We start from the raw sequence: 25,959 nt of genomic DNA, 5'->3' as shown, positions 1-25,959 counted from the left end.
TGACCTCTCTCCCATTTTCCCAATTCTTGGTGTATCTTCGCATGTTATTTTCATAGAGACGTACTTTAGTATCATGCACTAAAAATCTTAGGAAAATGAATGTTAGCATTTTGATTTGGATAGTGCAGGACACACAGGTTAATTTAATATCTTAATTTTAAGAATTCTCCTGTGTTTGTTAAAATCCATATTTCTTAGCAAAGTTTTATAGTTTCCTTCATGTCATTTTTACACACTTATTTTTATAAATAAAATCTATTCCTCAGTAGTTTATACCTTTGGTCACTTTTGTGAATGAGATTTTCTTCCAGGGAGGTCTTTCAGTGACATTGTACAAAAGAAGTAAATGAGTACCGTTAAGAAATTCAGTATCTCACAGAAATTCTACCCATCTCAGGACTTCCCTGGCAGTCCAATGGTCAAAATATTGTGCTTCCAGTGCCCGGGGTCACAAGTTCAACCCCAGGTCCAGGAACTAAGATCCCACATGTCGAATGGCAAGAAAAAGAAATGAGAGGAATTCTACTTGTCTCCTTTGTTTGTAAATGACTACTTAAAACAACCATTTAGTTCCTTAGCAACACGTCCCCTTGGCTTTTTATTCCTGGTGGTACAAAGACAACATAGAATTCTGAAGAACTCCAAAATTGCATGGTGGTGTTGGAAGCTTTCCCATCCCAGAAGTCGCTGCAGAAGTTTTCCACTCACATTGATGGGGAAGAACACCTAAAGCCTGGGTCTTTCACAGGTACTTTTTATGTATCAGGTATTACTAAGTGTGGAGAAGACAGATAGATGATCCAATAGAACACCTATAGAACTTTTAGTTTCCTATGGAAAGAGAGTCAGCCAGGTAACAGCAAGAAATTTCCAGCAGGGGACCCACAAAGGGAAAGGCCCTGAGGTGGGAGGCATATTCAGAGAAGGGAAAAGAAAGCGGCTGGCTGTAGTGAGAGAAGGGTGCGTCCAGAGAGTGGTTCTGAGTGGGGACGCATAGGCAGGATTATCTGCTAACACAATGCTCTTCCCACTCTAGCTGATCGAAGAGACCCAAATGAATGCAACAAACTGGGGACTGGCAGGCAGGCAACCCTGGCTGAAAGGTGGTGTGGATCCAGGGATACTGAGTCTTTAGCTCCAGGGCTGCCTCCTTCTAGCTGTGGGAATGAGGTGTGCTTTCCTGCTAAGTCGCTTCAGTCCTGTCTAACTCTGGGCTATAGCCCACCAGGCTCTGTCCATGGGATTCTCCAAGCAAGAATACTGGAGTGGATCCTCCTCCAGGCGATCTTTCCAACCCAGGGATAAAACCTCCGTCTCTTACTTCTCCTGCATTGGCAGTTCAGCCCAGCGGCTGAACTCTCCCTGGGCTCCATATTGAACAGGACATCTGGCATTGTAGCTTCCTATTTGATTCAGTGAAAAATATTACTGGTGATAAATTACATATAGAATGGATAGACAACAGGTCCTACTGTATAGACCAGGGAACTATATTCAATGTTCTGGGATAAACCATAATGGAAAAGAATATACATATTTATGTATATGTACATAAACATATATGGACTGTAGCCCACCAAGCTCCTCTGTCTATGGAATTCTCCAGGCAAGAGAAGGAGAATTGCCATTCCCTTCTCCAGGGGATCTTTCCGACCTAGGTATGGAACCCAGGTGTCCCACATTGCAGGCAAATTCTTTACCATCTGAGCCACCAGGGAAGCCCAGATTAGGGATCAAACCCATCCAAGTCTCCTGCATTGGCCAGTGGGTTCTTACCACTGAGCCACCAGAGAAGCCCTATCTTATTCTTAAATTACATTTAAAATAAGCAGCCAGTTGGAACAGTACAGGTTTTGGTTCCTCTCCCTGTTAAGCATTTAACCATCTGTTAAGTGTGTACATAAGAAGCAGCTTCTTCAAGGGACCTTTTAGAAATATGGGCAAGCCTTTTGTCATGGGAGTGACATCACCCTCCAATTTGATGCAGTAATGGGGCTTCCCTGATAGCTCAATTGGTAAACAATCTGCCTGCAATGCAGGAGACCCGGTTCAACTCCTGGGTCAGGAAGACCTGCTGGAGAAGGGATAGGCTACCCATTCCAGTATTCATGGGCTTCCCTTGTGACTCAGTTGGTAAAGAATCTGCCTGCAATGTGGGAGACCTGAGTTGATCCCTGGGTTGGGAAGATCCCCTGGAGAAGGGAAAGGCTACCCACTCCAGTATTCTGGCCTGGAGAATTCCATGGACTGTATAGTCCATGGGTTCACAAAAAGTCAGACATGACTGAGCGACTTTGACTTTCACTTTTTTTCAATGAAACAGGAGGGAAGGATGTGGAGCACAACCTTTGAAAGAATGACATAGCCAGAGGACACAACTTAAACTGATTAGAATCAAATAGGGCCAAGATGGTGGGCGAGTTGACTTCCACTAGACCTTGAGCCTCAGTATAAAGTTATTGTAACAGAGCAGCATGCTAAATGACACACCCCCCAGCATCATGACAGGTCTGAAGCCAACCATAAAGGGTCAAAAGGTGGGCAATGGCCCAGTTCCTGGAAATTCCCACTCTGTCCTTAAAAGAACTGCAGTACTCCCCTTCATTAGCCTACGACATTACCCACCCCTGTAAAAACTGACAACCCCGTACCTTGGAGCCATTCTCACCTGAGATGACCACACTGTCTGTAGAATATGTTTCTCTCTAAATAAATCCACTTCTTACCTATCACCTGTCTCTCACTGAATTCTTTCTGCCGTGAGACATCAAGAACCTGAACTTAATGAAGTCTTGAGACCAAGTGTGTGATCTCAGTTAAAAGACTGTGGGTTCAAGTCCCAATCTGAGTTGCACAGTTTCAGTAAGCAAGTAAACGGCTCTGTCTTGGAGGAGGCAGCCCAGTGAGGGAGAGGGTATTTTTGTACACATAGAATTCCTCTGATTCACACTCTGTGGTGTCCTGTCTTTCTGTGACAGACACCCAGGCACTCCAAGCACTCCCCTCCCAGAAAGTTATTGTGTGATGCCAAAGAGACAAAGCATGGGAAAATGCTTTCTAACTGCAGAGCCAGGCAGGCTGGGGGTTATAATCAGGTTGAGGGTCTTCCTGGGGTCCCTGAGCATCTGGGGAAACAGGTAACCCACAGAGAAAGTGGAGGAAATGTCAAAACTGAGATGACTGAGGCAGCTGGAAGTCAAAGAAGACCCGTAAAACTTAATTTTTTTTCCTAAGCTGGTCTGTCCACAGTCAAAATTTTGTACTACAGCAGAAACTAATATGACGTGGTATAGCAACTATACTGCAATAAAAATTATATTTAAAAATACGTTGAAAAAAGAAAACTATGATATAGTTTCCAGTAGTGGAAATGTATTAGACATAATTTGAGCAAACTCCAGGAGACAGTGAAGGACAGGGAAGACTGGTGTGCTGCAGTCCAAGGGATTGCAAAGACTGGGACACAACTTAGCAACTAACACGTTCACTTTCATATCAAAGGAATAATGTCAGTGAGTCCAGACTCTTGCATCTTCCCATACATAGAAAAGTGTGAAATTCCTTAATTTGGCATATCTGGTTTTCTTTAATTTATAATCATCTTTTGATGTTCAGACTACCTGTCCTTTGTTGCAAAACCGCTATACATCCTAGCTCTCCACTCACCTCCTTGGAGCAGTTCTTGTAAGGTACAGTTCCGGCGAGGCAGAAAAGAAAAGACGACCTCAACAGAAGTAGGTTACCTTTATTCAGGCAAGGAGGGGCGACAGTCGGCCTAATGACCAGGCTGAGCGCCGAAAGGGATCAGGGAGGCTTCATACTTATAGGGAGGTTTGTGGAAGCGATAAGGGAAACGTCAATCAGGCGGGATATTTTGAGTATTCTTTTGTTGAGATGACACTTGTAGTTGGGCAGGGGGTGATAAGTCTTCTGGGCGGGTGTAGGGGGTGGTAGGTTTCCAGACAGGGGGTGATAAGTCCCAGATAGATGCAGCTGGCCTGGAGCATCAGGATGGAACTAAAGTTATGCTTTGTTTTCTCCGAAGTTAGATGATTCAGCAAGGGGCCTTTGAGACTGTTGTTCTCTTTTCTAGGCCCAAAAGACTCCTTCAGTTCTCTCAGGGTTACTTGAGATGCTGCCTTCCAGGTTTGAAGTTCTAAAAATTCCTGCTGAATGAAGCAGGACTCTCAACTTTTAGGTTGTGAAAATATTTTTGAGTTGATAAACCCAACTAGGGCCTGTTACCTCAATGGTTAGCAAGACTTGGAAGCCTGAGGTCTGGAGAGCAGGGATCCAGGGATTCTGGACTGCTTCCCAAACGGTAAAAAGAATGGAGAGCAGGGGAGGGTCTAAACTGTTTGGCCTAACATAAGACGGACGCAGAAGGAATGATAACGCTCTGGCTCACCTCCCTGCCCAGGGCATCCTTGTTTGAGTACCAGCTCTGTTATCCTGAATACTAGCGCTCTAGATACATAAAGCACAGTATACCAATCAAACAAAATCAGACATTAATCTCATCTAAGGAACATCTATTTCTGCTTTACTGACTATGCCAAAGCCTTTGACTGTGTGGATCACAATAAACTGTGGAAAATTCTGAAAGAGATGGGAATACCAGACCACCTGACCTGCCTCTTGAGAAATCTGTATGCAGGTCAGGAAGCAACAGTTAGAACTGGACATGGAACAACAGACTGGTTCCAAATAGGAAAAGGAGTACGTCAAGGCTGAATATTGTCACCCTGCTTATTTAATTTATATTAACTTAGATGCAAAATGCTGGGCTGGAGGAAGTACAAGCTGGAATCAAGACTGCTGGGAGAAATATTATTAACCTCAGATATGCAGATGACACCACCCTTATGGCAGAAAGTGAAGAAGAACTAAAGAGCCTCTTGATGAAAGTGAAAGAAGAGAGTGAAAAAGTTGGCTTAAAGCTCAACATTCAGAAAACTAAGATCATGGCATCCGGTCCCATCACTTCATGGCAAATAGATGGGGAAACAGTGGCTGACTTTATTTTGGGGGGCTACAAAAGCACCGCAGATGGTGATTGCAGCCGTGAAATTAAAAGATGCTTACTCCTTGGAAGGAAAGTTATGACCAACCTAGATAGCATGTTAAAAAGCAGAGACATTAATTACTTTGCCAACAAAGGTCCGTCTAGTCAAGGCTATGGTTTTTCCAGTGGTCATATATGGATGTGAGAGTTGGACTATAAAGAAAGCTGAGGGCCAAAGAATTGATGCTTTTGAACTGTGGTGTTGGAGAAGACTCTTGAGAGTGCCTTGGATTGCAAGGAGATCCAACCAGTCCATCCTAAAGATCAGTCCTGGTTGTTCACTGGAAGGACTGATGTTGAAGCTGAAACTCCAATACTTGGCCACCTGATGTGAAGAGCTGACTCATTTGAAAAGACCCTCATGCTGGGAAAGCTTGAGGGCAGGAGGAGAATGGGACGACAGAGGATGAGATGGCTGGATGGCATCACCAACTCAATGGACATGGGTTTGGGTGGACTCCAGGAGTTGGTGATGGATAGGGAGGCCTGGTGTGCTGCGATTCATGGGGTCTCAAAGAGTTGGACATGACTGAGCAACTGAACTGAACTGAACTCAACAGTATAGCACAGGTAATTCTGCTCCATACTCTGTGGTGACCTATAGGGGAAGGAAATCTAAAAAAGAGGGCATATGTATAGGTTTATGTATACGTAAAGAAGGCTGAGCCCATAATAATTGATGCTTTTGAACTGTGGTGCTGGAGAAGACTCTTCAGAGCCCCTTAGACTGCAAGGAGATCAAACCAGTCGATCCTAAGCTGGGAAAGATTGAAGGCAGGAGGAGAAGGGGACGACAGAGGATAAGACGGTTGGATGGCATCACCGACCCAGTGGACGTGAGTTTGAGCAAGCTCCGGGAGGTGGTGAAGGACAGGGAAGCCTGGCGTGCTGCATTCCATGGGGTCACAAAGAGTCGGACACGACTAAGCCACTGAATAACAATAATATATACTTATAGACGATTCACTTTGCTGTTCAGCAGAAACCAATGCAACATTGTAAAGAAACTATACTCCAATATAAAAAAAAGGTCTGTGTGAGCAGTAGGACCCAGGCAAGCAGATGAGGACACAGATGTTGTAGCCCGTGGCGGGTGGGCCTGGTCCTCCTTCCAGACCTTCTTCTTAGGGACAGCTTGTACTAGGCCCCAAACTGGGGCTAGGTCTGAAGGTCTGGGCATCCAGATGGCCTGAGGGAGAGAAGGGTGGGGCTGCAAATCAGGCAAGCTCTTTAAAAATTGATCTGCTATCAGATACACTTCCTGGGGAGAAGGGTGGAAAATATGGACTGGAGTGTGGCCTTTCCAAGAAGCAGAAAAGATAGGCAGGCTCCAAGGCACTGGTTCATGCTTGACTAGAGAGCAAGGTTGAGCAACAAGCAGGCTGGCCCCAGCCCACCCTTCCCGCCCCCTCCACACTCTACAATGTCTCCCACCACTGGTTGTGCTCAGCAGTGCGGTGGGATCTGCACACTGAGGGTGCTGGTAAGTTTTAGGGTCTGGATGAGGTAACCAAGTGGGGCTCTCAAGCCTCAGTATCACCTAAGGAGCTCTGTTAAAACATAGATTACTGAGGCCCCTCTCCAGGGTCTATGGGTCTGGGATAGAGACCCCAAAATTCTACTGTATACAAGTTTCCAGGTGGTCCAGTTCTCAGGGTTGGGTTTTTTTTTTTTTTTTTGGTTTGTTTTTAAATGAGGTCTAGCTGCACAATATTATAAAAATTTCAGGTGTACAATATAGTGGTTCACAATATTTTTTTGCTCTCACAATGTGGCTCAAAGAGTCGGACACGACTGAGCCCAGCACATGTGATGTGTGGGATGGAACCTGTGCCCCCTGCAGTGGAAAACAAAAGTCTTAACCAATGAACCATCAGTTTAGTTCAGTTCAGTTCAGTCGTTCAGTTGTGTCCGACTCTTTGTGACCCCATGGACTGCAGCACGCCAGGCCTCCCTGTCCATCAGCAACTTCCAGAGTTTACCCAAACTCATGTCCATTGAGTCAATGATGCCATCCAAGCATCTCATCCTCTGTCACTCTCTTCTCCTCCTTTCCCTCAATCTTTCCCAGCATCAGTGTCTTTAATACATCATTTTTATACATCTTGGGTGATTCTTGGGTACCCCAAGGAGTTTGAGAACCATCAACTTATGCTGAGGAGTGAGTGGAAGATAAAAAAAAATAAAAAGTCATTCTTCATTGTTCTGGTTTGCTGTTGGACCGCTAAGCTCTCGATTCAGTCTCCTTACTGCCAGAAGTGCTGGAGGTACCTCAGTTCTCTGGAAGGTCATGACTTACCAGCCCCACTTTTTCAGAAGGCAGCTTCTGGGTTGCCAGACTCCGAGCCACATGCATGCCAGGCGCCACCTCCTGGCCACATAGTTTTGTCCCTCTTTTTCCTCCAGAGGTGTTAATCTGATCCTCCCACATCTGTGTTCAGAATCTTTTTACTGTCAGAAGGAAATGAGATTCTCTCGCATTTAAGAAGTTTGAGTGTCTCTTTAAATGTCTCAACTACTTGTGCTTTTTGCCTTTCCGGTGTTTTGGAATGAAGTCTCCAATAAAATACGTTCAGGCATTTCTTTGGTAAAAGTGAAATGCAGGTTATGTGGATCTCTTCTTCCTTGTGTGGAGTCCTTTCTTTAGAAGCACTGCATCTGCCAGGCAAAGCGCAGCAGAACACTGCAGTCCTGAAGGGTGTTTGTGGTGGGTACCCATGTGCAGTTTCCTTCCATGGCTTCAGGTCAGCAGTGTGCAGTTTTCTGTGTGCATTTAGCATTTCCTACAGAAGAAATCACACATAAGCAAATGCGAAATTCCCATTATGCTCAGATTGTTCCCTAATATATCAACTGTGCTGCACAAATTCGTGCCTCTTACAGCAGATCTGACTGCGATGCATAATTAAGAATGTGCTGATGTGAAAATACCTTTGAAATAAATTGTAGAGTGAAACAACCAAGGCGCCAAAAAAAAAAAAAAAAGTGCTGCATCTCAGTAAGCTAGTGGAGAAAGTGTCTATGGATTCAGAAAACCTAATTAACAACTTGAGATTTCCTCTGAGTCTTGTTGATTGTCTGATCACTTTTATCACAGCATCCTGGAGCTGGAGGGTGTCCTAGTGATTTCTTCCCATCTGTGTGCACAGTGAACACACCAAGATTGTTAAAAGATAAGCTAATGCATATGACACCTTTGAAAAGTTTTTTTCCGCAAACATCAGTTTGAATTGGGCAGTACCAAACCAAAAGCAGGCTTCCCAGGTGGCACGGTGGTAAAGAATCTGCCTGCCAATGGAGAAGATGCAATAGATTCCGGTTTGAGCCCTATGTCAGGAAAAGGAAGTGGCAACCCACTCCAGTATTCTTGCCTGGGAAATCCCATGGACTGGTGGGGTTGCAAAGAGTTGGACACGACTGAAGGACTAAACAAGAACAACAAAACCCAAAGCAGTTAGGAGCCACAACCATTAGGAACTGGGGAAAGGCTTTTATAGGAGGGTGCAGAAATAAAGCAATGATTTCATTGGCTGTAGCCTGAGCAGTTGCCTTTTGAGGGGAAATCTACTTGGCTGTTTGTCCTTAAATTTTGTTTTCTGGGAATTGAGTGCATGAACTCTGGCCTAGGGTTCAGTTTGTTTACACAGGCTATCACAGCATTAGTGCCGCCTCAGTCCGCAGCTTTCCTTAGGCTCCACTCTCACTGCTGTATATTCTATGGGTTTGGACATGTGTGTAATGACACATATCCATCACTATAGTATCATCTGGAGTGTTTTCACTGACCTCCAAACCCGCTGTGCTCCACATAGTCATCTCTCCCTGCTCACTAAGCCCTGGCAACCACTGATCTTTTACCATCTCCATAAGAATGTCCTGTACCTGGAATCACACAGTATGTAGACTTATCAGGTTGGTTTCTTTCACTTAATAATATGCATTTAAGTTTCCTCCATTTCTTTGCACAGCTTCATAGATCATTGCTTAGCAGTTCTGAATTATATTTCATTGTCTGGTGTACCATAGTCTATTTATCCATTCACCAGAGCTTTTTCATCTCCCCAAAAGGAAATTTTGTACTCATTAAACACTTAACTCCCCTTGTCCTGGTCTCCCCAGCCCGTGGCAACTGCTCATTTACTTTTTGTCTCTATGGATTTGCCTATTCTGGCTATTTCATACAAATGGAATCTCATTAATTCTTTGTACTTTCCTTATTATTCAGTCTTGATTTCATTTGTTCTTCATTTCCAGCCTCTCCTCTTCCCTAGGTCCCCCAGGCTTCCTTGCTACAAATATGACACTGTGCTATCTTTCCTTAGAAAATTTATGCTGTAAACCCATGTGAATGTGGCAGCTTAAAGCAAAAAGAAACATTTCAAATCATATTTCTGGGCCGGACTATGACTCACCCCCCAACCTGAATCAGCCTCAGAGTTACTCAGAAAGTGTCAAGAAAATGCAGATTCTAACTGCTCACCCAGAAAGTCTCGCCAGGGTGTCTTTGGACATGCTTGGACGTATGTCTTTTTGTTCATGCACACTTGTGAGCACTCTGGGGCAGGGCTGGAAGTAGAGTAAGAGCAAGCCCTGGGGCACAGCACTTAGGGGAGCACTTGCCCTGTCCCCCTCGTCTCACCCTAGTCCAGGCCCTGCACTGTGCTGTGTGCTCAGTCGCTCTGTCGTGTCCGACTCTTTGCAACCCCACGGACTGTAGCCTGCCAGGCTCCTTTATCCATGGGGATTCTCCAGGCAAGAATACTGGAGTGGGTTGCCATACCCTCCTCCAGGGGATCTTCCTGACCCAGGGATCAAATCCAGGTCTCCTGCATTGCAGGCGGATTCTTTACCATCTGAGCCTCCAGAGAAGCCCAGGCCCTGCGCTAGAGACTCCTAGAAATGTGTGGAGGGAAAATGGGTCTGTCCAGGGAGTTGGAGCCAGTGACCAGGGTCAGAAAGACACAGGCTATATCTATAAGGCCTCTTGACTTAAACAACATGGCAATTCAATGAGTTTTCACTGTTATCTTTAAAATCTCGTATCTTAGGCCTTCCCTGGTGGCTCAGTGGTTAACAGTCCATGCTTTCACTGTTGGGGGTGTGGGTTTGAGCCCTGTTTGGAGAACTATGATCCCACAAGCTGCATTGTGCAGCGAATAAGAGAAGGGAAAAAAAAAACTCGTATCTGTAAAGGTCACATGCACAAGGCCATGTTTCCACCTAAATTTTAGACCTAGAGGTGTCTAAGAACTATTCAGAATTAGTGACCCTCACTTTTCTCAAATGGATGCTTTCTAAGATGCTGTATTAATTTCCTAGTGCTGCTGTAACCAAGTACCATAAGTGAGGTGGCTTAGAGTAACTATTCCCTCCCAGTTCTGGAGCCCAGAAGTCTGAAATCAAGGGGTTCGTAGGGCCATGCTTCCTCTGAAACCTGTAGGGGAGAACCTCTCCTCACTTCTTCTAGCTTCCGGGCTACTGACCATCCTTCGGATACCTCAGCTTGAAGCTTCATGACCCCAATCTCTGCCCCCACAGCCTCATAACCTTTCTCTCTCTGTATCTGTGTCTCTGTCTCCAAACGTCCCTCTCCTTATCAGAAGCCCTACCCCAATTTGGCAGGACCTCATCTTAACTTGATTACATTTGCGAAGTCCCTATTTCCAAACAAGGTTATGTTCATAGGTTACAGATGGACAGCCAGGAAGTCTTCCATACACTTTTTTAAAAAGCTACTATCACTTAAGAATTCTTAATAAAGCAGCATAAAGTCATTAATGTTATCAAGTCTTGATCTTGCCTACACATTTTCTTAATATCCTGTGTATGAAATAAACACGTATAAAGCACTTTTGTGACATACTGAGGTATAGTGATTGTCCACAAAAAGCAGTTGAGCTACTGTTTGAATTGCAAACTGAGTTGCGCTTCCATGGAACACCATTTTTACTTGAAAAGAACACCTGCCAAACTAGGGTTATTCACATTTGAGTATTTAGCAGGTATTTCCACAAAAATGAATAAAATGAAGACAACTGACAGCATTTGTTGCCAATGATAAAATCTGATCCTTCAAATAACAATCAGAATTCTGGGAAACTTGTGCCTACCACCACGCGCTTGACAGTTTCCCGATATATAAAGACTTTTCTGATAAGATCTATAGCCATATTAACAAAAGTGATTTTTTTATGTTATATAATGAAATGTGTCAATTTTTGTGACGTTTGAAGAACTCAGTAAATCAGTATTTTCCACATCTTCAATCCATGATGTTAAGAAACCACGCATGGGTAAAAAGATCTATTTGAAGTACAAAATGGGTTTTAATGTAGCAGAATATGAAAAGTTCATTGATACAGTCTTGGATTACACATTACAACTTGGGAAACTACCACTTGTCTAGTGTCAGGGTAGTATGAAACAACAGCCACAATTATATAAAAATCATCTAAAAACAAAATATCATTCCCCTTTCAAACTGCCTAACAGCGAGGATGAATTTTCTCCAAACATTTTAACCAGAGCAACAAATAGCAACAGACTAATAAAGAACTGTGATGTTGGAGAAGACTCTTGAGAGACTCTTAGACTGCTAGGAGATCAAACCAGTCAATCCTAAAAGAAATCAGTCCTGAATATTCATTGGAAGGACTGAAGCTGAAACTGAAACTTCAATACTTTGGCCACCTGATGCGAAGAACTGACTCATTTGAAAAGACCCTGATGCTAGGAAAGATTGAAGGCGGGAGGAGAGGGGGATGACAGAGGATGAGATGGTTGGATGGCATCACCGACTTGATGGACATGAGCTTGAGTAAGCCTTGGGAGTTGGTGATGGACAGGCAGCTGTAGTGCATGGGGTCGCAAAGAGTCGGAGCCTCTGAACTGAACTGAACTGAACTGAACCTGTAACAAATAGTCCATCATGGTGTTCTACACAGCCTGCAGCCTGAGGCTGGTTTAGGAGGTGAAAGTTCTGTTGAATACCAGTTTGAGTTCAGTGCTGTGTATTTTGCAAAATGAAATGTGTGCATTGGTCTCTATCAATAATATTTCAAACTACAATAATGGAGGTAAGAAGCATCTTGGTGAACCCTCACACTGTGGCTTTTGTAGGTGCAGAGGTATGTGTGACCTTGGTTTATATATTTGGGTGTCAGTGAGGCTACAGATTCCTAGAGTTTTTACCTATAAGGACGCAACCTTGGATCAGGAATTGTTGCTGCCATCAGCTGGACCAGATGGCTGACCACTGGAAATGAATGACTCACGTGTTTGTAAACATGTGCAGCTGGGGCCAGGGCTAAGACGACTGCCTGAAGTATAGCTAATTATGCTGATCCTTGTGTCCGTCCTTAGTTAGGGATGACTCTGTGATGGGAAAAAAAGCAGAAACTCTCCAGCAAGCTCCATCTTGTGTACTGATTGCATTGCTGTCTGTAAACCATTCAAACTTCCGTTGCTATTCACTGTATGGATCCCAAGTAGCCACAGGGGTCTAGAGAGAGAGGGGTGACCTCATCCAGCATGGTAGCATCTAGCAAAAGCTATGAGACATATGACCCACGGCTAACCTGAAAGGGGATCTCAAAGCCATTCTCCAGGCCCTAAACATCAATTATCAAAACTTTTGACAAAGGTTGATGACAAGTGTGAAGGAGGCTTGGGAGGACTCAGCAAATGCAACACAAACAGCACAGCTCAGGGTGTAAGTGCCCCAGCAGACAGAAACACAGCTCAAGGAAGCACACAGGTGAGCCAGCCTCTGGTGCTCAGAATGCATGCTCGCCAGCGGGCAACAGAGCCGCTGGCATATCTGTTTGTAAAAATGAAGCAAAAGTTTCACAATAGTTTCCATCTGTCATGTGATAGCTCTGATTTTCTCCTCTATTCTTTTCTCTCTCCTCCTGTAACAAGTGCCAGTCATGCCCACAAATAGTTCACTCACCTGGTAACAAGCCAAAGCAAGAGAAGAGAGACCCTAGGTAGTAGTCACCAGCTTGATACCCAATGGTTGGATTCACCTTGCCTCCTTAGGGTGATCACATTTATTCATACAAAAAATAAATAAACTAATTAATTATTATTTATTTATGCTGCACTGTGCACTATGTGGGATCTAAGTTTCCTGACAAGGGATCAAACCCACACTCCTTGCATTGGAAGCTCAAAGTCTTAACCAGTGGACTATCAGGGAAGCCCTGCATTTTCCCTCTTTAAATATAAGAAGAGGCAGGCCAGCCACCACTGAATTTCCTCTGGTTATTATCAGTCTAGTTGTTGGCTAAGAATGGAGAGAGGCATTTAAATGCGACTCTTTTTTTTTTTTTTTTTAAGGTATTTCTGGTCTCTGTTAGGCAGAAAGTTAGAAGTTAATTATAGAAAATAAAAAGGAGTTCATTCCTACATCAAGGAATGGTAGGATGTTTTTTGAAGTTTTAGTGACTAGGAAAATAAGATGTGTGTACTTCAAAGTACACTAAGCATTTAGGTTCAGAAAACACTTTGCCAAATACTCTTTGGATCTAAAACAAGAATTCATCTTGTCCTTGTGTGACATGTCTGGGAGGGTTAATGTTTCTGACCTTAAAGAAACTGCCCGGGAGACAGGGCTGAGAGCAGGACAAGACTGTCTGAAGACCTGTTGTGACAGCAACCAACCATTTAGAAGCTTTACAATCAGAAGAAAAATGAGCTTGAGAAGAAATACGGAATAGCAACAAATCACCATGCTAAACAGTGAGCCCTCCAGTTTCTATGAAAGGTGAAAACTCTCTGTCATTTGAAAAGGAAGAAAAAAAATAAACATTCTAATGATGAAAATTCTTAAGATTTTCTTTTTGTGAGAAACAGGGATGAAAATAGCATCTAAGTTATTTCAAAAAGGTCACAATCTTAGAAGAGCTGTGGCTTGCAACAACAGCAAAGAAAAAAAAAAAAAAACCTGGTTTAAGTTTATTTACTTGCGTAAGACTTAGTAAAGTGATTTCAAGCACATACGTTTATTTTCTTAGGACATAATTTTCAAAAGTAGAAAGAATATGTGTTGGGATGCACCCTGCGGACAGGGGTGCAAGGACTGCACTTGCCCAGTTTTAAGACAGAAGAAAGAGGGAAATTGCCTGGTGGTCCAGTGGTTGGGACCCTGAGTTTCCAGTGATGGGGTTCAGGTTCAACTCCTGGTCGGGGAACTAAAGATCCCACATGCCACACAGCATGGCCAAAATAGTTTTTAAAGAGAGAGAAAGAGCCTCAACTCAGTGACAAAGATGTCAGTGGTTTAATGGAGGATAGAGCTTGCATATCTGAAGCAGGGTCCTGGATCTGTGGCGAGTCTTCACCGTGTGCAGCTAACAGTGGACAAGACCCAGCAGCAGGCCTTGCTCCTGGGGGTAGAGGGGACTGTCTGTGGGCTCACTGGTTACCTGGGAAACCACCAACCCTTTGATAAGAAAAATTACTAGCGAGAGCCTGGGGCAAGTATGTAGGAAGTTCCATCAGGTGAATATGGTGTATGTGAAGCAAGCAGTCAGGCAGGGCATGTACTTTTCCTGGTGCTGCCCAGAGCTGTTGTGATAATCAATTAAATTGACAAACAAAATAAAACAAAACAGAGGCGGTAGCTAGGTCAAAATCTCTCTGTGCTATGAATCGCAAAGAGTTGGACACAACTTTGTGACTGAACAACAGGAATAAAAGAAGAGAGATGAAAATATTTACTGCATGAGGGATTTCCCTGATGGTCCAGTAGTTAGGAATCGGCACTCCCAATTGCAGAAGGCATGGGTTGGATCCCTGGTCGGAGATCTAAGATCCTGTATGCTCCATGGTGTGGCCTAAATAAATAAGTAAAATAAAATTTTTAATATGTGAAAATGAAAAATTAGGTTGGAGTCTACCTAGCTCTGGGCTTTCCTAGCAGTTCAGCTGTAAAGAATCTGCCTGCCAATGCTGGAGACATGGGAGATGTGGGTTCGATCCCTGGGTCGGGAAATCCCCTAGAGAAGGAAATGGCAACCCACTCTAGTATTCTTGCTGGGAAATCCCATGGACAGAGGAGCCTGGCGGGCTGCAGTCCATGGGGTTGCAAAGAGCCAGACACAACTTAGGGACTAAACAACAACTACCTATGCTTGAGTTTTGATATATTTGTTCTTCTTTTGCCAGGTTCAGTAAACATTTGTTGTTTTGGTACAGATGTTGGACGTTCTTTAAGGGGAGAATGTATTGGATATTTGTTGTAGTTGCTGTTGTTTTGACACAGTTCTATTCTGTGGTGTTGGTAACCTGAATTTTGCTTTGGGGAACTGCCCCTTCCCCACACTTTGAGCCCACATGCTTCAGGTCAACCTGAATCCACCACGGCTCCTGGAAAGAAGTATGTGACCCACGCTAAGTTGATCAGCACACCTATGTACCCTGACAACAGTAATTTATTCAAAGAAGAACACATGAATCAAATGAGACCCATCAGGGCATGAAAGATTCAATACCAAGAAATTCAGCTTATTGGTGGGTTACCCGGACCTATTTTTTTCTCTTTGGGTATGAGTAAGAATAGAGCTACTGCTATAATACATTCCTGGCAGAGAATGAAAAATATTACAACCTTATGGAGAATTCAGCAATGTCTAAAGAGACTAACAATAGAAGCAATTCATAACCCGTGATTTTTTCCCCTATAAAAGGTGTTATTGGGACCTTTAGTGAAATCTATAGCTTTTTTAGTGAAATATATAGTGAAATCAAGAAAACTTGAGTTTTTATATCAAGTTTAATATCTTGTTTTTAATCACTGTTTTTTGATAACTATATTGTGGTTGGTATTCTTGTTTTTAGATAATACACATTGATGTGTTTAAAGATAAAAAGTTTTTACATCTACAATTCATTGCCCGTGGTTGAAAAAAAAATGACATTATACACATACACATGCAGATGGTAAATGTATAAAGTAGGGAACAGGAAAAGAATGAAAAAGCAAATTGGATAAGCAGTTAACTGGGGAACCTGATTAAGGGGTGTGGTACAGCAAGAAATATATTTAGTCCTTATCATAGTTTCTGACTCTGAGCTCTTTTAGGAGGGTTTGGTGTAATATGTGTGTGTGTGTGCATGCATGTTCACTTGTGTGTGACTCCTGTAACCCCATGGACTGTAGCCCACCAGTCTCCTCTGTCCATGGGATTTCCCAGGCAAGAACACTGGAGTGGGTTGTCATTTCCTCCTCCAGTGGTTCCTGACCCAAGGGTGGGACCCATGATTCTTGCATGTCCTGCAGTCAGGTGGATCCTTAACCACTGCACCACTTTTAACCCTTGGCATTTCCTGAGTGATAGAAATGTCTTGCCATTCATAAGGAGCCCCTCTTGTGCATACCTGAGTACATTCTAATGAGTTGACTGAGGTCAAGCCCCAAAATAACCCCTGGATGTAGCTGGTCACCAGAAAGGCAAAGGGATGAGAAGGTTGGAAATTTCAGCCACACCTACCGACCTCTGGGAAGGTGAGGAGGCTGGCAATTAAGCTCTACAAAAACTCAACAAGATTTGATCAGCTTCCTAGTTAGTGAAAGCTTCCACACATGAGGAGGTGGTGCACCCCAGTTCCATGGGAACAGAAACTGTTCTCTTCAGGACCCTTCCAGACCTTGCCCTATGTACCTCTTCATCTGGCTGTTCATCTGGAAATAAATATTTCTGAGCTCTGCGAGGCATTCTAGCAAGGTAACTGAACTTGAAAAAGGGGTTATGAGAATCTCCAGTTCATAGCCAGTTGTTCAGAAGCACCTGGAATTTCTGTTGGCATCTGAAAAGGTAGATGAAATCTCATAGGACTGAGCCCTTCAGTTGTGGGATCTGACACTATCTTCGAGTAGTTAGTGTCAGAATTGAGTTAAATTGTAGGACACCCAGCTTGTGTTACAGAATTGCTTAATGTCTGGGAAAAAACTATCACACACTTGGTGTCAGAAGTGAAGTGGAGTGCGTGAGTAGGGGAGTGAAGGACATACAAAGAAAGTGAGTTTTCCTTTACAGAGCGGACACAGAAGTAAGTCTTGCTATTCTCGCAACTTCTGTACATCTGTAATTATGTCAAAATAAAGTTTACTTGAGCAAGTGCAGGAGAGGGAGGAGGAAATGGCAATAGAGGAGAAAAAAGAAGAAAATTACTGTTGGCAGCCGCCTTAAAACCACGCTAGGAAAGGCTGTCTCAGAACGGGATATACCCAGAAGCAGCAGTGTGAGGTGGATCCAGGAGACTTTACTGAGCCCTATGTTAAGATTTAAACTAGCTGATCTGCTCTGCCTCTGTACATTTCAGCTTGCATGAGTCAAATGATTCCTCTTCACTAAACTTCTTGTGAAATGTATAATTCACCAGGTTCCAGAAGTTACTATGTTTCTTTTCCTTTTTTTTCATTCTTTTCCCCCCAGTTGTTCATTTTCATTCCTAAATGAACACTGAGATGACACACCAGAGTTCTAAAAAGCTACATGCTTTGCTGAAAAAAAGAAAAAGAAAGTGGAGGACATGGACAAAAGTTACTAGAGAAATACAACTATAAAGAATTACATGGATGGGAACTTCCCTGGCAGTCCATTGATTAAGACTGCACTCTTCCAATGCAGGGGATGCAGGTTGATCCCTGGTCAGGGAACTAGGGGCCTACATGCTGTGTGGTGCAATAAAAAAAAAAAAAAAAAATTACAGGGACAATTCAACGACAACAACAAAACCAAACTGATTTAAAAATGAATAAAGGGCTTGAATAGATATTTATCCAAAGAAGACATACAAGTGGCCAACAGGTATATGAAAATATGCTGAACATTGCTAATAAATAGTGAAATGCACATTAAACCTCAATATCACCTCACATCTATTAGAATGGCTATTATTAAAAAAGAAACAGAAGATAATGTTAGTGAGCATGTGGAGAAATTGGACTTCTTCTGCACAGTTGGTGAAAATGTAAAATGATGCAGCCACTGTGGAAAATAGTATGGCAATTCCTCAAAAAATCAAGCTTAAGCATAAAATTACAGTACAGTCCAATATATACCCAAAATAATTAAAACCAGGATCTCAAAGAGATATTTATATTCATAGAAGCATTATTTGCAATAGGAAAAAGGTGAAAGTGACCCATATATCCATTGATGGATGAATGGATAAAGAAAATGTGGTATATACATACAATGAATTCACTCTTAAAAGGGAAGGAAATTCTGACATGTGCCACAACACTGATGAACTTTTTGAGAACATTATGCTAAGTGAAATAAGCCAATCACAAAAGGACAAATACTTTGTGGTTCCATTTACATAAGATTTCTAGTGTAGTGAAATTCACAGAAAGTGGAATACAGAAAGTAAAGTGGTGGTTTCCAGAGACCAGTGGGGAGAGAAGAATGGGGAGTTATTGTTCAATAGATACAGGTTTCAGTTTTGCATGATAAAGAGTTTTAAGCATGGATGGCATTAATGGTAGCACGACAGAGTCAGCAAACTTAATGACACCGAACTATACATCTAAAAATGGTTAAGGTGATATACTTTATGTTATATATGTTTTACTATTAAAAAAATAATAAGTTACAAGGACAAAGAACTTGCCAAAGGATAGACTGAACAACTTACATAGTTTAGCCAGAGAACAGCTAGAGCAAAGAAAAAAAAAAATTACTTAAAGGAAGCAAAAAGGTATAAATCCTGAGGAAAGATAAAATTTATTGTAAAACTCTAAGCTAAATCTATGTAGAAAATATAGCAGAAAATATGCATATTAAATATAATACCCTGTTACGTGGCTTTCTCTATACACAAAGATACAAAATGACTATATCAGCCTTGTAAGGATTTACAAATCTCACAAAATCTAGAACTTTAGTTCTCCATTAGATCTGAATTATTTAGGGTTAGGTTTGGTTATATGTGACAGAAAATAAATAAGTAAATAATAGTGGCTGAAAAGAGAAAAAAAAAAGAAAAAGAAAATATAGTGGAGGGACTTCTCTGGTGGTCCAGTGGTGAAGACACTGAGCTTCTACTGCCAGGGGCCCTGGGTTCAATCCCTGGTCCAGGAACTAAGATCCTACGTACCACATGGTGTGGCCAAAGAATAAAGTGAAAAGAAAATATAGCAGAAAATCAATACACTACTATATATAAAGTAAATAACCAATAAGGACCTACTATACAGCACAGGGAATGACATCCAATAATTTGTAGTAACCTAAAAGGGAAAAGAATCTGAAAAAAATAGATACATGTATATGTATAACTGAATCACTTTTTGGTACAACTGAAACTAACACATCATTATAAGTCAACTACACAGCAATAAAAGCGAAAAAAAAAAAGTATTACTAAATAAGAATTACTAGACATGGGCCCTATCTTTATTCTAGAAATTCTAAGAAAGATTACCTGCCCCTGACATACTCTTCAAAGCTTCTCATGATGCCCTAAATTTCAGCCTTTAAGGACTGTAACTTTAGCTTGAAGTTTTTCCCTCTGTCCTAACCATGAGGTAAGTTCCAGAACTATAGTACAAAAGCTCAGTCAACATTTTCCTCCAGTTCTTCAAAACGACACATCCAAATACATTATCTTATTTTCCTGAAACTTCACTCCTTTAGATCTTAGCATTTCTGCCAATCCCTCACTATTCCCTCTAAAGTGTGTGTTAGCCGCTCAGTCGTGTCTGACTTTGTTGTGACCCCATGGACTATATATAGCCCCCTAGAATCCTCTGTCCATGGAATTCTCCAGGCAAGAATACTGGAGTGCATTGCCATTTCCTTCTCCAGGGGGTCTTCCGTATCCAGTAACCAAACCTGGGTCTCCTGCATTGCAGACAGATTCTTTACCGTTTGTGTCACCAGGGAAGCCCACACCCCACAGTGATTTTCCCTCCTCCATCTCCCTTGCCCTTATATCTACTTGGTCCTGGCATTTTCCTTCCCAGTTACATTCCTCTCTTCTGCCCAACCCCACTGTTGCTACCCTTCGGCTATTTATTCCTCGATTGCTGTGACAGAAGCCCAGACAGCTCTCCCCCTCAACCTCTCCCCTGTCCCATAGTAGATAGACGGGAAACGCTACCGCACCAGGAAAGCAGGTGAGAAAGAAGAAGGGAGAGAGGGAAGGAAGCAATATTGGAAAATTTTCAATAACTTGAAAATAAAACCAAAGGCTGCATCATGAGAAAAATACAAAAGAAACCTTCCTTAACAAATTCTATTACTCGAACACAATCCTTGTACATATATTTTGCACACTTTCCCCCCAAATTTCCAAAAGATAGTCACGGATACTTTCTAGTAGTCTAGCCAGACCCTAGTCTATGACTATAATTGAAGAAAGTCTCTAAGAATCAATCCTAATGTAATAACATAGTGTACTGAGTCTGAGATTTTTCTATGTAAAAAAATTTTCTCCAAGAATTACCAACCTTTAGGAGACAGGGTGTCTTATGAGGTTATTATATAAAGATTATTGTTTAATAATAATTTTACAGGTTCTGATCTAAATGTGTTTTCTGTATCACTGGACTTAGGTAAAACTTGAGAGAAATGGAATTCCAGCTCAGTATAAGAAAGATATCAATAGCAAGATTGTTGGGAGTTCCATGGTGGCCTAGAGGTTAGGATTCTGGGCTTTCACTGCTATGACCCAGGTTCAGTCCCTGGTTGGTGAACTGAGGTCCCACAGGCCACAGTGTGGACAAATAAATAAAATAAAATACAAAAAAGCCAAAACAGCTACAACAACAACAGTGTTGACAACAGGGTGGAAACTTTCAGAGGAAAGTAAGCTGGAGAGGATGAGTAATTGTCCGGAAATTGCCAGACTGCCTTAAACATCCAGGTCTTAGTTGTGACATGCAGGATCTTTCAGCTGTGGCATGTGGGATCTAGTTCCCTGGCCAGGGCTCGAACCCTGACCCCCTGCATTGGGAGCACAGAGCCTCAGTCACTGGACCTCAAGGGAAGGCCCTATATAGCTATAGTCTTAATAGTGAATATATTTACCGTATTTGTAACCCAAGTATGTAGTTGGCGAAACCAGTTTGAGAAACATTGTGTTAGAAGTGGTCTAAAACCCTGAGATCTAACAACTAGCTGGAGTTTCTGATTTAGGCTCAATTAACTCCTAAAGAAAATTCTTAGGAAAAAAAAATTGAAGACCAGGTTTGGGATGAGTCAGGGAAGGTGATCTATCAATGCAAGGACAGAACCTGTGGCTTTTAAAAGCCTTTTCACCAGGACCTGGAGTAAGGCCTAGCATAGTAGGCAGTCAATAGATACTCATTAAGAAGGAAGGAAGGAAAAAAGGAAGGGAGGGAGGGAGGGAGAAAGGGGAAGACAGACATTTTGTTTATCATAATTAGATCCTTTGCCTGCGTTTGTGGATTAGCAAGCCATATAAAAAACCTATAAAAAGCCATTTTTTAAATAATCAAGGAAATTTGCATAAGATTTGGGTATTGCATGTTATTAATTTACTGAAATTCTTATTAATATTAGTGTATTTCTGTGTGTGTGTGTGGTGCTCACTCGCTCTGTGAGACCCCATGGATGATAGGCCACCAGACCCCTCTGTCCATGGAATTTTCCAAGCAAGAATACAGGAGTGGGTTGCCATTTCCTACTCCAGGGGATATTCTTGACCCAGAGATCGCACTCGAGTCTCTTGCATCTCCTGCATTGCCAGGTGGATTCTTTATCACTGTGCCACCTGGAAAGCCCCATGCTATGGTATACATTGTGCTATTCTTTCCATTTACTATAACTTTTGCTGGGTGCAATCATGGCTGAGTGATTTTAAAGGCCTTTCCAGTGACAGATGTATACTGAAGAATTTATAGGTGAAATTTTAGGATGTCTCAAGGAACAGATGAAACGAAATTGACAGTTGCTAATTGTTAAGTTTGAGTGGTTTGTACAGGAGTTTGTTATAGTATCTGAGTGCTCAGTGTGGACTGCAACCTTTCAGGCCCCTTCTGTCTGTGGGATTCTCCAGGCAAGAACACTGTAGTGGGTTGCCATGCCCTCCTCCAGGGTATCTTCCTAACCCAGGAATCGAACCCAGAGTCTCCTGAGTCTCCTGCATTGGCAGGCAGATTCTTTACCACTGAGCCCCCTGGGAAACCCCATGCTACAGTATACATTGTATTATTCTTTCCATTTCCCTGTATGTAACAAAAGGTAAACCACCCTTTTCCTGAGAGAAACAAGTCTTCCTACTGGGAGGCTTGTATATGTAAAGAATTAAGTTTGCTCCTTTGTATCCAGCATGAGACTACTTATGTAGCATCCTGGGAGAGCTGGGTGCTACAAAATACTCAAAATACTCAACAGTATTTCTCTGTGGTTCCTCCTCCTCAGCTGAGAGTTCCGAAGCTGTAAGCCAGAGCAGGACACCCCATTAAGGAACAGGAAGGCACAGTCAGGATTTACCTAATCTTTCTTTGCCTCAGTTCACACAGATGTGAAAATGGAGATAATAAAAGTACCCACCTTATAAGGAGTTGGGATGAACTGCCTGCCCTTCTTGTTGCCCTGGAAAATGGATTTTGTACTGTCTGAGCGTGGTGGTTTCTGCCCAACGCCACAACAGGTGATGAGGGAAGAGGAAGCGCTGGAAGCCTTGATTACGGGCACACTCCTCTGGAGTCTGCCGCGCACCCCTGTTTCTCTCCTCCTTAGCCCCCCAGGATGAAGCCTCACCTCATCTTCCCTTCTCTTCCGTCCCTAAAACAGTGTCATTCTAGATTTCCCAGCAGTGACTCAGGAGCCGAAGGGCAGGTCTTTTAAGGAGGAAGTGCTGGGCCTGGCAGCCCACAGGCACCTGATTTTCTATCCTGATCCTATGACTCTTTGGCCATGTGATTTTGGGTAATTACCTAACCTCTCTTGGCATCAAGCTACTGTGAAAAAAAGATAGTACCACCCCACACACAGATGGGAAGACTGAAGAACTGTAGATAAGGGGCCTGGTGGACCACATGGTATACAGCAGATCCTCAATAAGAGTGATGAAGGCAGCAAGAGCCTTCATTGCTGCCTCCCCCACATTCCCTACCAAGCCCACTCAGACCTCACTGGACCATTTGCGCCTTGGATTTTTGATGCTGATATTTGGTTTCTGGAGGGGCTTCCCACGTGGCGCTAGTGGTAAAAAAACCTGTCTGCCAAAAGAGGATACATAAGAGATGCTGGTTGGATCCCTGGGTCAGGAAGATGCCCTGCAGGAGGGCAAGGCAACCCACTCCAGTATTCGTGCCTGGAGAATCCCATGGTCAGAGGGGTCTCAGAGTCGGATATGATGGAAGTGATAGCACGCACGCAAGGTGAGATCAGGGCAGAGAAGACCCAGGAAGGGTTGGTAGGCTGCTCAAAATACTTCCTCCGTAAGGGCCAATGGTGGGGTTTTCAGTGAGGCAGATGAGAAGGAGAATGCTTGCAAGGGAGACAAGGGGAATTTCTGGAGCAAATGGTAGTGGAAAGGAAGAGAGAAGAACATGTGGAAAATTGCTCTGAGGAACACATTGGAAAACCAGCCTTACCTGTGAATATGAATATCTCTTATAAATAGAGAATAAAGTAAGATAGTGCTTACTATGTGCCAAAGATTATTCTAGGTGCTTTACATTTGATAACTCATGTAAACCTCCCAGCAGCCTGTGAGTTATGCATATTATCATCTCCATTTTACATGTGAGTGAACTGAGGCGAAAGGTATTTAAGTAACTTGCTTAAGGTACCCCAGCTGGCAAGTGAAGGGGCAAATATTGTTACTGTTCCCTATCTGCCCTCCAGATTCCATCCCAGATGTCTCTAGTGGCCCACTGCCAACCTGGAACTATGCAGGGAAGGGAATTTGGAGAAGTGCAGTTCCCAGGTGCCTCAGTGGTAAAGAATCTGTCTGCCAATGCAGGAGATGCAGGTTCAATCCCTGGGTTGGGAAGATCCCCTAGAGGAGGAAATGGCAACCTGCTCCAGTATTCTTGCTGGGAAATCCCATGGGCAGAGGAGCCTGGAGTCCCGAAGAATCAGACATGACTGAACATGCATGCAGCAGCAGCAGTTCCAGTTTAACTAAATTGCTGCAAGGGGGTACAGCCTACTTTTGCTGGGGAAGCCCCACCATTCTTTCTCTGGCTGTCAAAAGGAAGGGGAAAAAAAAATCTTCTGCTCAGGCAATCACCTGTCTTTAATATTTACATTGTATAAAATGAAAAAGTGAAAATTTTCCCTGCTGCCAGCCTCTGGTCTGGGACCCTGGTTGGGTCCTTTGCTTCTCTTTGGAACCACCTATACCCTCTGCCCAGAAGTGGGTTATTATCCTAAACAAAAGTAAGTTAAATCCCTGACAGTCACCAGTGGTTTGATGAGATTGGGAAATGAAGCTAATTTTTTTAGGGTCTTAATTACACAATTATTATGTTCCAAACATATATGTCAATATATTTTTTAAGTCTCACTGTCTTTTGAATTATATAAAATATCATAAATGACAGTGTAATATGATCTACCATACTGCTCCCCAGGGTAGGTGTAAGCACAGAGTTGCTTTTATTGAAACACTCTAACAATTAGAGGCGGCACTGCCCAGGTGCGTGGTTGTCATAATTTGGCTGTGGCAGAATTCCCTGCTGTGTGCTTAGTCATTCAGTTGTGTCTGGCTCTTTGTAACCCCGTGGGCTATAGCCCACCAGGCTCCTATGTCCATGGGATTCTCCAGGCAAAAGTAGTGGAGTGGATTGCCCTTTCCTTCTCTAGAGGATCTTCCTGACCCAGGGACTGAACCAGAGTCTCCTGCATTGCAGGAGGATTCTTTTACGTCAGGGCTGATTAAAAACCCTGCTGGCTCCCATCCGTGGAATTTCTGATTCAAAAGTTCTGAGGTAGGGAGGGCCTGGAAACTTGCAGTTCTATTGGGTTTCTAGGTAATGATGGTGCTGCTGGTCTAGGCGGTCACACTTTGAGAACCACTGGCCTTGTGGTTAGGATCACATCCTTCTAGTGAGACATCATGAGCTAGACTCCCAACTCATCATCAATCTGCTATTTGACCTGGAGCAAATTCTCAGTATCCTCAAGCCTCAGTTTCTTTATATGTAAATGAGGATAATAATGACACAATCATTGGGAGTTATACTGAGGATTATATAAATTAATCCCCATAATGTATAGATACTTTATGCAATTATAAAGTACTTTATCCACATAAAATATGGATACAGCACACAGTAAATATGCAATGTTTGCTATTATTTTAATTCAGAATGTTTTGTGAATCAATGATTACATAGCAAATGCATATTATGAAATATTCCAGATCTGCAGATCTTTTAGACTGTATCTAGAAGAAATGGAAGTTTTTTAATGTAATTTCTAAGTAATCAGTTGTGAACTTGTCATTTCTCTTCCTATTTGTCCCTTTGTTTTTCTCTAATGATCAGGACGTTTGGAAAAACCAAGCAAATGCATTTAGGAGAAAAGATAGAAACACAGCAAGGGCCAGGTCGGTCACAAAATTTAATTTCATTAGCATTACAGCAAAGTTTGAGTTTAATTTCCTAGTTGAACAGAAGGTGGCAGCACCACACAGGATTTGGCAGAAGAGTTTCTCAGAGCCGCCTCCCCCAAAGCCTCTACCTGGGGCTGTCTTCTTGCACTTTGAACTCCATTTCCTGGATATCAGGCCCTTTCTTATCCTTGTCTAGGTTTTAGACCATCAGTGGATCGAGCCTCATTCCGGCTGGGGACTCCAGGGTCAATTCACAGGTTAGAAAAACAGTTTCATCTTGGCCTCAAGACTAAACTGATCTGTAACTCGAAACAGGTCCCTGTGTGCCTCTGAGCCTCAGTCTCCCC

General features: G+C 42.8%; 1 long non-coding RNA gene across 1 annotated transcript in view; it reads right to left on the bottom strand.

Annotated features, from left to right (window-relative positions):
- Positions 1-7,286: 7,286 nt before the first annotated feature.
- LOC133072419 (uncharacterized) overlaps positions 7,287-25,959 on the bottom strand; it is a 61,063-nt gene continuing 42,390 nt past the window's right edge. The window contains exons 3-4 of the long non-coding RNA XR_009696732.1: positions 14,789-14,904; positions 7,287-7,848 (exon numbers count right to left, since the gene is read on the bottom strand). This is a non-coding gene — a long non-coding RNA (uncharacterized LOC133072419). The remainder of the gene's footprint in view (positions 7,849-14,788; positions 14,905-25,959) is intronic.

This window comes from Dama dama, chromosome 18 (genome assembly GCF_033118175.1).
Source record: "Dama dama isolate Ldn47 chromosome 18, ASM3311817v1, whole genome shotgun sequence".
NCBI lineage: Eukaryota > Metazoa > Chordata > Mammalia > Artiodactyla > Cervidae > Dama > Dama dama.
This window is presented reverse-complemented; position numbering and strand designations above follow the sequence as displayed.